The 8,992-nt window shown below is 43.0% G+C and overlaps 1 long non-coding RNA gene across 1 annotated transcript; it reads right to left on the bottom strand.

Moving 5' to 3' along the window:
• Positions 1-4,735: 4,735 nt before the first annotated feature.
• LOC120443606 lies at positions 4,736-7,424 on the bottom strand. The gene is made up of 4 exons (XR_005615523.1): positions 7,188-7,424; positions 6,132-6,308; positions 5,689-5,862; positions 4,736-5,575 (listed from the first exon to the last, which is right to left on the bottom strand). It is a non-coding gene; the product is annotated as an uncharacterized LOC120443606 (long non-coding RNA).
• Between the last annotated feature and the right edge of the window lie 1,568 nt (positions 7,425-8,992).

Raw genomic sequence — 8,992 nt, 5'->3', positions numbered from 1 at the left:
CCAAGTTCTCATCCCTCATTTGCAAAATGGCCAGTTTCTCTGCTTAAAAGAAAAAAGGAAAAAAGGCACTGGGTTGCCAGGTTTTCCTTATCCCTCATTTACAAAAGCAGCCGCAAGCCTTCTACCAACGCATTGCCAGTTTCCCTTTCCTCTATCCATCCTTCACAAAATTCAGCATCATGCTTTTGTGGCACCAGGATGCTTGGTCCTTCCCTCATATCCAATCGCAGCAGCAAGCATTTCTATGAACGAGTCACCAGCTTCTCTTCCTCTATCCCCCCTATGCAATACAGTAGCAAGTGTTGGCACTGGGATGCCTGCATCTCTTCCTCTATCCCTCCTATCCAAACACAGTAGCAAGCTTTGCCACCGGGATGCCAGCTTCTCTTCCTCTATCCCTCCTATCCTAACACAGTAGCAGCATTGGCACCAGGATGCCAGTCTTCCACAAGATGTAGCAGCAAACTGTTCCCTCACCGAGATGCCAGTTTCTCTGCCATCTTTCCTGCCTTCGCAAAGCACCGGCGAACCTTCGTGGCACCGGGATGCCAGGTTCTGTCCTCTATCGCTCCTTTTAAGACATCCAATCTGCGCCATGTGCATAATTCTTCATGGCGTCCCTTCTCATGTGCTTTCATGAGCATTATCTATTAGAGATGGACCGATCCGATATTACGTATCGGTATCGGTCTGATACTGACCTAAATTACTGGATCGGATATCGGCGAAAAATAAAAAATGTAATCGATCCATTAAATATCAAAAAAGCATCGCACAAAACTTGCAACACGGCGTAACTCGGCTCATAACCGTAGCACATTGCAGCAGTATGCGTCATGTGATAGAGCGGCTGTGTGTATTTGTAGCCTCGCTACCAAACCAGCATTTCATCTCCGAGGAAGTTATCCCAGAGAGAAGTAAAGCAAGTGTGTAAGTTCATCTCTGAATGTTTGTAAAGCGTTCCCACGTTAAGCTTAACAACCGATATATGGAGTGACTGCCTCTCTCCCTCACCTTCCTGCCCTTCAATCATGAAACTGCTTAACGATCAGCTGATCGGCTTTTCTGTCGCGAGTCCGTCTCTCTTCTTTGTTTTTGGCCCACTTTGCACCAGAAAGAGGAAACCAGCGGCTGAACAACAGCAGCACGTTTAAGCTTGATAAGCTGTTGTTAGAATGTATTTAATATTACTTTCTACACCAGGATCCTTTTCTACGTAGCTGACGGCTGGTAACTGTGCAGGGGCGGATCTAGCAAAGTTTAGCCAGGGGGGCCGATAGGGCATTAACAGGGAAAAGGGGGCACAAAGACATACTTTTCTTTCTTATTCTCATTTAAAATATCTAGCTTTTAATAAATAATTATCTGAATCTTACACCCAAAGTTTTAATCTGATGTAAAATGTATAGAAGTTCATTACTGTATATAGTAACTCTTAAGTCTATATACCCTAGTAAGCTATAGTACTTTTTCCTTTGGGAAGGTACCGTCTGTGAATTCTGCAATTCTGTTGAAGAAAGATGTTGAATCTATTTAATTATTCTTGAAAAATAATTTGTTTCTGTGCATTTTTTTCACACTGCATCAAATTAAAGTTGATTACATCGATTAAGCATCATGAGGTGGAGGGTGGGGGGTGGTTCCCTATTTTTTTTTTTTACACACAGGTATAACAGAATAGCTTTAGTGTTGTTGTTTATTTAAACTTGAGTATGAACTTATACAAAATGCAGCAAGATATTTAAAAAAAACCGTTTTATTGATTAAAAAACACACAATATCGGATTCATATCGGTATCGGCAGATATCCAAATTTATGATATCGGTATCGGTATCGGACATAAAAAAGTGGTATCGTGCCATCTCTATTATCTATCATCCACCCTCGACACCATCATTCGAGACCGCTCTCTTAGCCGACTCACGGTTCCGACTACGTCTAAACAGCTTATTATCTCCAATGAAGTTCAGTGGACTCGCACTCTACTCTCTGATGATTTGGGGGGTTAATATTATAGAAGACGATTTTCCTCTAATCAGTTTTTCAATTCATCAACCCTCCCCAAGCTGCTGCTGTCACTTCTGTTCATTTCAGAAATAAGCACAGTAGTTATCAATACCTTATCTGAAGTAATTAACCTGCTAAGCACCCCCTCTCCAACTTCTACTCAAAGACAAGCTCACACAAGCTTTACGAGCTGTCAAGCCTTACCTCAAATCTCAAATCCAGCGTACTTCTCTGTCAGAGCTTCAGTTTAAGTCGAGCCATGTAGCTACCTGATCGAGGGTTCCCCTCATTCATCTATTAAGATTTCCGTTGTTCACAGTTTCCTTTGATCTCTTCTCCTGCCATTCCTTCCTAATTGTCCGAGCTCATTCACTCCACTCCATGGAATCCTCGACTATCTTACTGAGAGCTGTTCAGCTTCGCTAGCCTGCCACCAGTTTCCTCTCCTTTGGGTGGCGATGTCACTCAGCGTTTGCTCTCCCTGCACTTGTCTTTGTTCTGTTCTCTTCTCTCACCCCAACCAGTCGCGGCAGATGGCCCCGCCCCTCCCTCAGCCTGGTTCTGCCGGAGGTTTCTTCCTGTTAAAAGGGAGTTTTTCCTTCCCACTGTCGCCAAAGTGCTTGCTCATTGGGGGTCATACGATTGTTGGGTTTTTCCTCTAGACATCATTGTAGGGTCTTGAGGCATCTGTCACCGTGGTTTGGTGCCATATAAATAAGTTGAATTGAAAATCGAATTATTCTAGCTGAGGTCGCCAACCTTCGTAACGTACAGTTATTACTGCTTCTAGGGGATGCCTTCTTTGGGGATCTGCCAGGCCCAGGAGCCATCACCAGTCCCCTTCGAGGCCTTCCCCAAACCGCAGCTCAATTCATGTCAAAGCATTCACTTTTACCTACTAAAACGCTGTCACACCTAAAATGAGGACGTGGGCCCAGCTAGTGAAAGGCAGGTTCATAGAGTTGAACAGCATTTAGAACATAATGATGGGGTGTGACAAGGTACAGCATAATACAAAGAGCCGTGATTCATGCAAGTGGTTTGAATTAGCATTAATAATAAAAACAATCACTGTACGAGTTGGCCGAGTTTACGATGAGGGATTGGGAATACATTCCTGTGTGACACTGCATTAATATAATTTCTAATTTGAGTGTGCATGTGGAAATTAGATCAGCTCTCTGAAGTCAGCCATTACTCTTCCGCTCCACTGGCTGACACAGCTCCTCCGCCCATTTCATCACCTCGTATCACCCTGTGCTAAAATATAAAGGAGTGCTGTGCGAGTTCTTAGCCACTTTAATGGACCAGGCTGTAGCATCCTGAATGGCTCAGGATCCTATTGAATGTCAGCTTAAGTCCAGTGTATTTAGAAAATCTCCCTCTTGGAGCTCATCTTAAGGAGTTTTACCTCACAGGGGGCCGCTGCTGCAGAGAAGTGTGAAGAGAACTGTTGTCCGGAAATCACATTATCTGCTTTACACAACAACACAGCAGTTGACACGGACCTCAGCCAAGAATCAGGTGGATTTTGATTGAACTTCCCCCTCCTCTTCTCAAAATGGAGGCCTGTCCATCTATTCAGGCCCCACTCACGTGGCTAATGAGCATGAGGGGTTAATGTTTCCCAGTTCATGGGAACCTGTGAGGCTTTAAGTTGGCCTTTCTTTGCATTGACTGAACCACAAAGTCAGAATGACCAGTGTTACAGGATTAAATGCATGTGGAGTACTGTAAACAACTGCTGTGAAGTTCATTTGCTGAGCCAAGGCATCAAAGAAATGCATGCAGAGCACCTTTTATTTAACAGAGTCTTTGTACACTCAGTCAATTGCTGACATGTAATGACCCAGGCTTAGTTCTTCAATCATAAGAAAGTCATAAAATACATATGAGACAATCTGTAGTGGTTCCAGATAAATATCCCAACAACACAACGACCATCTTTATGCTATATTGCAATATACACCGTTAGAAGTAAATGTCCTAATCTTAAGAGTGTGTCTCTCGAATCCAAGCTGGTTCCATAACAGAAGAACCATTCGAAGGCTGAAGGAACCAGAGTGCCAAATATTGTCCCTCTTTCTAGACCAAATTAGTTCTCTTGCTTCAGCGTTCTGGATCAGCTGAAAGGGAACTGAAGAGCGACATGATATTAATGAATTTCAGTAGACCAACCTATAAGTACACTGTAAAAAAAAAACTGTAGATTTTACGGTAAAACGCTGGCAGCTGTGGTTGCCAGAAATCTACCGTAAAATTACAGGTGAAACATTTTCTTCTTTAACGGTAAGAAGGTATTGTTATTGTTGATTTTACGGTTAAAAATAGTGCTAGGGTCAATATTTTACCGTAGAAGAAAATGTTTTAACTTGAAGAAAAAATAATATTTTTCCCTAAAATTAACATGAAAATAACATATAAAATAAAGTTTGTGCCAGAAAACACATTTTTTCCTGTAAAATTAACTATCAAAAAATAATAAAATACAATTTTATTCTGTTAAAATTGTATTTTATTATGATACAGAACCGTTTTTAGACTAGAGTGCTTTTAAGTGTTCTACTCTGTAAGCTAACACACAAACCATGATTTTATTCAAATTACTAAATGTAACACAAAAATGTCCACCTTAAATTTCCAAAAAAGTATTTTATTTAAAATCTTTGATGTTTTGAACATCAAACATTTACATTTTTACTCAACAAATCACAAATAAGTTATCTCCATGACAGTAACACTGAGGAATCACAGAATTCTTACAAGTTCTGTTCAAATTGTGCAAAATCAGTGCTGTAAGTTGAGCACACATTATATTTCACATTACCTTTAGCAGAAAATTCAGACATCTTTAAGTGTTTTTGGTGCTGTTCTCACTACATAAATGTCAGTACAGAATCTTGACTTTTCAAATTATCCAAATACAAATATAGAGAATGAAACATTTTTTTTTCTATAATTGAAAGAAAATCTGAATTGAAGAAATTACAGGAACAAGTTTACACCCACATATTTTGCACACAGAACTGAGCAGTAAAGCTGAAAATGTACATCTTTAAACTGCATCAGGTAACAAACAAAAACTTTACACTTGTTTTGAGAACTTCAACTGCAAATTTTTGGATAACTACAAAATGCCAGCAATGTACATGCAGCATACTTTTACACTATTGGAATACAAATATCTTTAAAACTGGGAAAATTAAAATCCAAGAAACAAAATCGCAGGTTTACCACATTTTTACCAGATACATTTTTCATATATAAAACAGTGAATCAAAAGTAGAACATGTACTTTTAGAAATTTTGTCTAGTAAAACTTCACATTGTTAAAAACTTCCCACTCACAATCAGAATTGTAACAATGTTTCAAAAACAGAACATCTGTAGAGTATGTAACATAGTATACCTTTATCACTTTGTCTCAAACAAGAGGGGTAGGACTAGATCCACTCATGGTCAGCAATGTCTGAGATGAGAGTGAGGACTCTGGGATTGACTGAGAACACTTTTTTCTTCTTTGATTCAACCTTGGTGCCTCTCTCAGGATTTATGGAAAAGAAACACCTTCAAAAAAAAAAAAGGGCAAGAGAGATTGAGGAAATTAACAACCTGAGGTGAGATATCAAATGGCCAAGTTTGATAAGCACAAAATAAATCCATAATAAAATAAATTTTACCGTTGAAGGAACTCCAGTGTTGATCGTAGTTCCACAGGGTAGTGTATGTTAAAGCAGTAGTACTGTAACTGCCAAACATTAGGCAGATAGCAGAGGCGAAGGTTGTGATGCGGTCGTTGACAATCTTCTTGTCAATGCTCAACATGAATGTTTCAGCAGCGAAGCAGGAGGAACCTGAGAATTAAAACAACAACAACAAATTAAAAACTTTAATAACAAGAGCTTTAATGTCAGTCATATATACAAATACAGAGATACTTGTTACATGGAGCATAGGATTAGTTATGTTACTAGCTGAACTTATATGGTTGTGTTATCCAGTGTATTAGTGTGGAAGCAACAGAACATGAAACTAAACAAGCCAAGAGTACAAGAACGTGGCAGTTACAACAGGAAAAAAAAAAAAAAAAAAAAAAAAGTTGAATTTTGCTCTTTCGGCTTACCGCAAACAATGATGAAGGGCGTTGGTGGCACTTTCTCCATCTGAACATCTTCTGAAAGGGTTGTCATCTCAACGCAGTGGAACAGAAGCTCTCCCTTCTCGTCAAAATCATCTCAATGACTTCTTGCAAGCAACCACTGGACTGACCTCTGGTAGATGCTGGCAGAAGATGCTGTCCCTGTAGTTTAATGTAAAACATGCATACATTTCTGAGATACAGGTCACTGAAATTAGACCCATCCATACCAGGGTCTTCTGTATCTGATACACTGGCACCTTCCTGTATGGTGGCACTTGTAGATGGACTCTCTGACTGAGTATCTTTGTTTAAACCACAAATCACATTTTCCAAACGTTTGTGTTTTCTAGACATATGGGAGGTAAATGTAGATTTTACAGAGAACACACTTTGGCATCCTCTCACTGGACAAGTTACATGCCGTCCCTCTTCTATGTGTTCCTTTAAGTGAGCAATCAAAGCTTTAGTTCCCTCACATTGGCGTTCACAAAGTGAGACAGTGCAATTCAAACCCATTAAGGTAGCATTCTGAGAAACAGTTGCAGTACCAGTGTGGTGGCGGTAGAAGTGAGACTTTAAAGCAGTATATCCAGAAAACACCTGCTTACAACTTACTTCAACACATTTAAAAATACACCGGGTTCATTACGATGCAGTCTGCAATGCAAAACATAAGCTTTCACGGACTGAACCGATTCTCCACATATGCTGCAAAAATACATAGTCAATATGACACAGCTGCGAGGCTAGCTAACTTAAAGCTTCAGTCGGATGTCAAACAAGGCGGGAAAATCCAGGAAGCATTTAGACAAAGCATTCAAATATAGCTATACTAATTAGACTGTTTCCATTAATACACCCGTCTCCAAAACACGTCTCAAAACGCACACTACTGGTTTTGCAAGGCTCTTTTCAGCCTAATGTAGCTAACGCTAATGCTAGAAATGAGCTAAAGCTAACGTAAATTTATCATTTGCGCCTTCACTGCCTGCAACACAATGCTGTCGATAAATAAACCAAGTTGGATTATTTTCTTACCGTAGTAACTGAAGACGAGCTGTGGCAGACGTTAAAATGAGAAACAAGTCCACGAAAATGAAGACAGCGTGCTGCCTTAGTCCAAAGCAAAACTTGTGTGGAGCTGTACAGACGTTGTCTGCGGTGGAGCCTGATGCAGTGCGCTGATTGGCCCGTTTGAAATCAGGCGCCTTGATGTGAAATGGTGCTCTAAACTTCAGGGGAAAACGCCTAGTTTTGGGAGGAGATGCTTTTAAAATCTTTTTTCTTCATATGATAATTAACTATGAATAAATAGACTTTCGGACTGCCTCGAAGAGATTCTGGCAAACCGTCAGGCGTCTCAGGAGGGGAAAGCGGTGCTCTACCTGCACTGTGTATAGTGCTGGCGGAGCGCTGCTGACATCGACTGAGAAAATTGTCAGGCGGTGGAAGGAATACTTCGAGGACCTCCTTAATCCCACTGACACGTCTTCCGAGGAGGAAGCAGAGTCTGGGATGAGGGAGTGACCCGCCAATTTCCGGGCGAGGTCACTGAGGCAGTTAAACAACTCCTTGGTGGCAGAGCCCTGGTGTTGATGAGGTCCGCCCGAGTTCCTGAAGGCTCTGGATGTTGTAGGGCTGTCCTGGTTGACACGCCTCTACAATGTTGCGTGGAGATCAGGGGCAGTACCCTGGACTGGCAGACCGGGTGGTGGTCCCCATCTTTAAGAGGGGAGACCGGAGGGTGTGTTCCAACTACAGGGGGATCACACTCCTCAGCCTCCCTGGGAAAGTCTATGCCAGGGTGCTGGAAAGGAGAGTTCGTCCGTTAGTCGAACCTCGGATACAGGAGGAACAATGCGGTTTTAGGCCCTGGTCGCGGAACACTGGACCAGCTCTTTATCCTCTCAAGGATACTTGAGGGTGCATGGGAGTTTGCCCAACCAGTCTACATGTGTTTTGTGGACTTGGAGAAGGCATTCGACCGTGTCCCTCGGGGTGTCCTGTGGGAGGTGTTGCGGGAGTATGGGGTGTCTGGCCCATTGCTACGGGCCATTCGATCCCTGTACAACCGTTGCAAGAGTTTGGTTCGCATTGCCGGCAATAAGTCGGACTTGTTCCCGGTGGGTGATGGGCTCCGCCAGGGCTGCCCTTTGTCACCGGTTCTGTTCATAATTTTTATGGACAGGATTTCTAGGCGCAGCCAAGTGGCGGAGGGCTTTCACTCGGTGGCCTCAGAATCTCATCTCTGCTTTTTGCAGATGATGTGGTTCTGTTGGCTTCATCAGGTGAAGGCCTCCAGCTCGCACTGGAGCAGTTCGCAGCCGAGTGTGAAGCAGCGGGAATGAGGATCAGCACCTCCAAATCTGAGGCCATGGTTCTCAGCCGGAAAAGGGTGGAGTGCCCACTCCGGGTCGGGATGAGTTCCTGCCCCAAGTGGAGGAGTTCAAGTATCTCGGGGTCTTGTTCGCGAGTGATGGGAGAAGGGAGCCGGAGATCGACAGGCGGATTGGTGCTGCGGCTGCAGTGATGCGGACGCTGCACCGGTCCGTCGTGGTGAAGAGGGAGCTGAGTGTAAAAGCGAAGCTCTCAATTTACCGGTCGATCTACATCCCTACCCTCACCTATGGCCACGAGCTGTGGGTAGTGACCGAAAGAACGAGATCGCGGATACAAGCGGCAGAAATGAGCTTCCTCCGAAGGGTGGCTGGCTCTCCCTTAGAGATAGGGTGAGAGGTTCGGCCATCCGGGAGGGGCTCAGAGTAGAGCCGCTGCTCCTCCACATCGAAAGGAGCCAGTTGAGGTGGTTCGGGCATCTGACAAGGATGCCTCCTGGGCGCCTC

Source organism: Oreochromis aureus, linkage group 14 (assembly GCF_013358895.1).
Source record: "Oreochromis aureus strain Israel breed Guangdong linkage group 14, ZZ_aureus, whole genome shotgun sequence".
NCBI classification, from domain to species: domain Eukaryota; kingdom Metazoa; phylum Chordata; class Actinopteri; order Cichliformes; family Cichlidae; genus Oreochromis; species Oreochromis aureus.
This window is presented reverse-complemented; position numbering and strand designations above follow the sequence as displayed.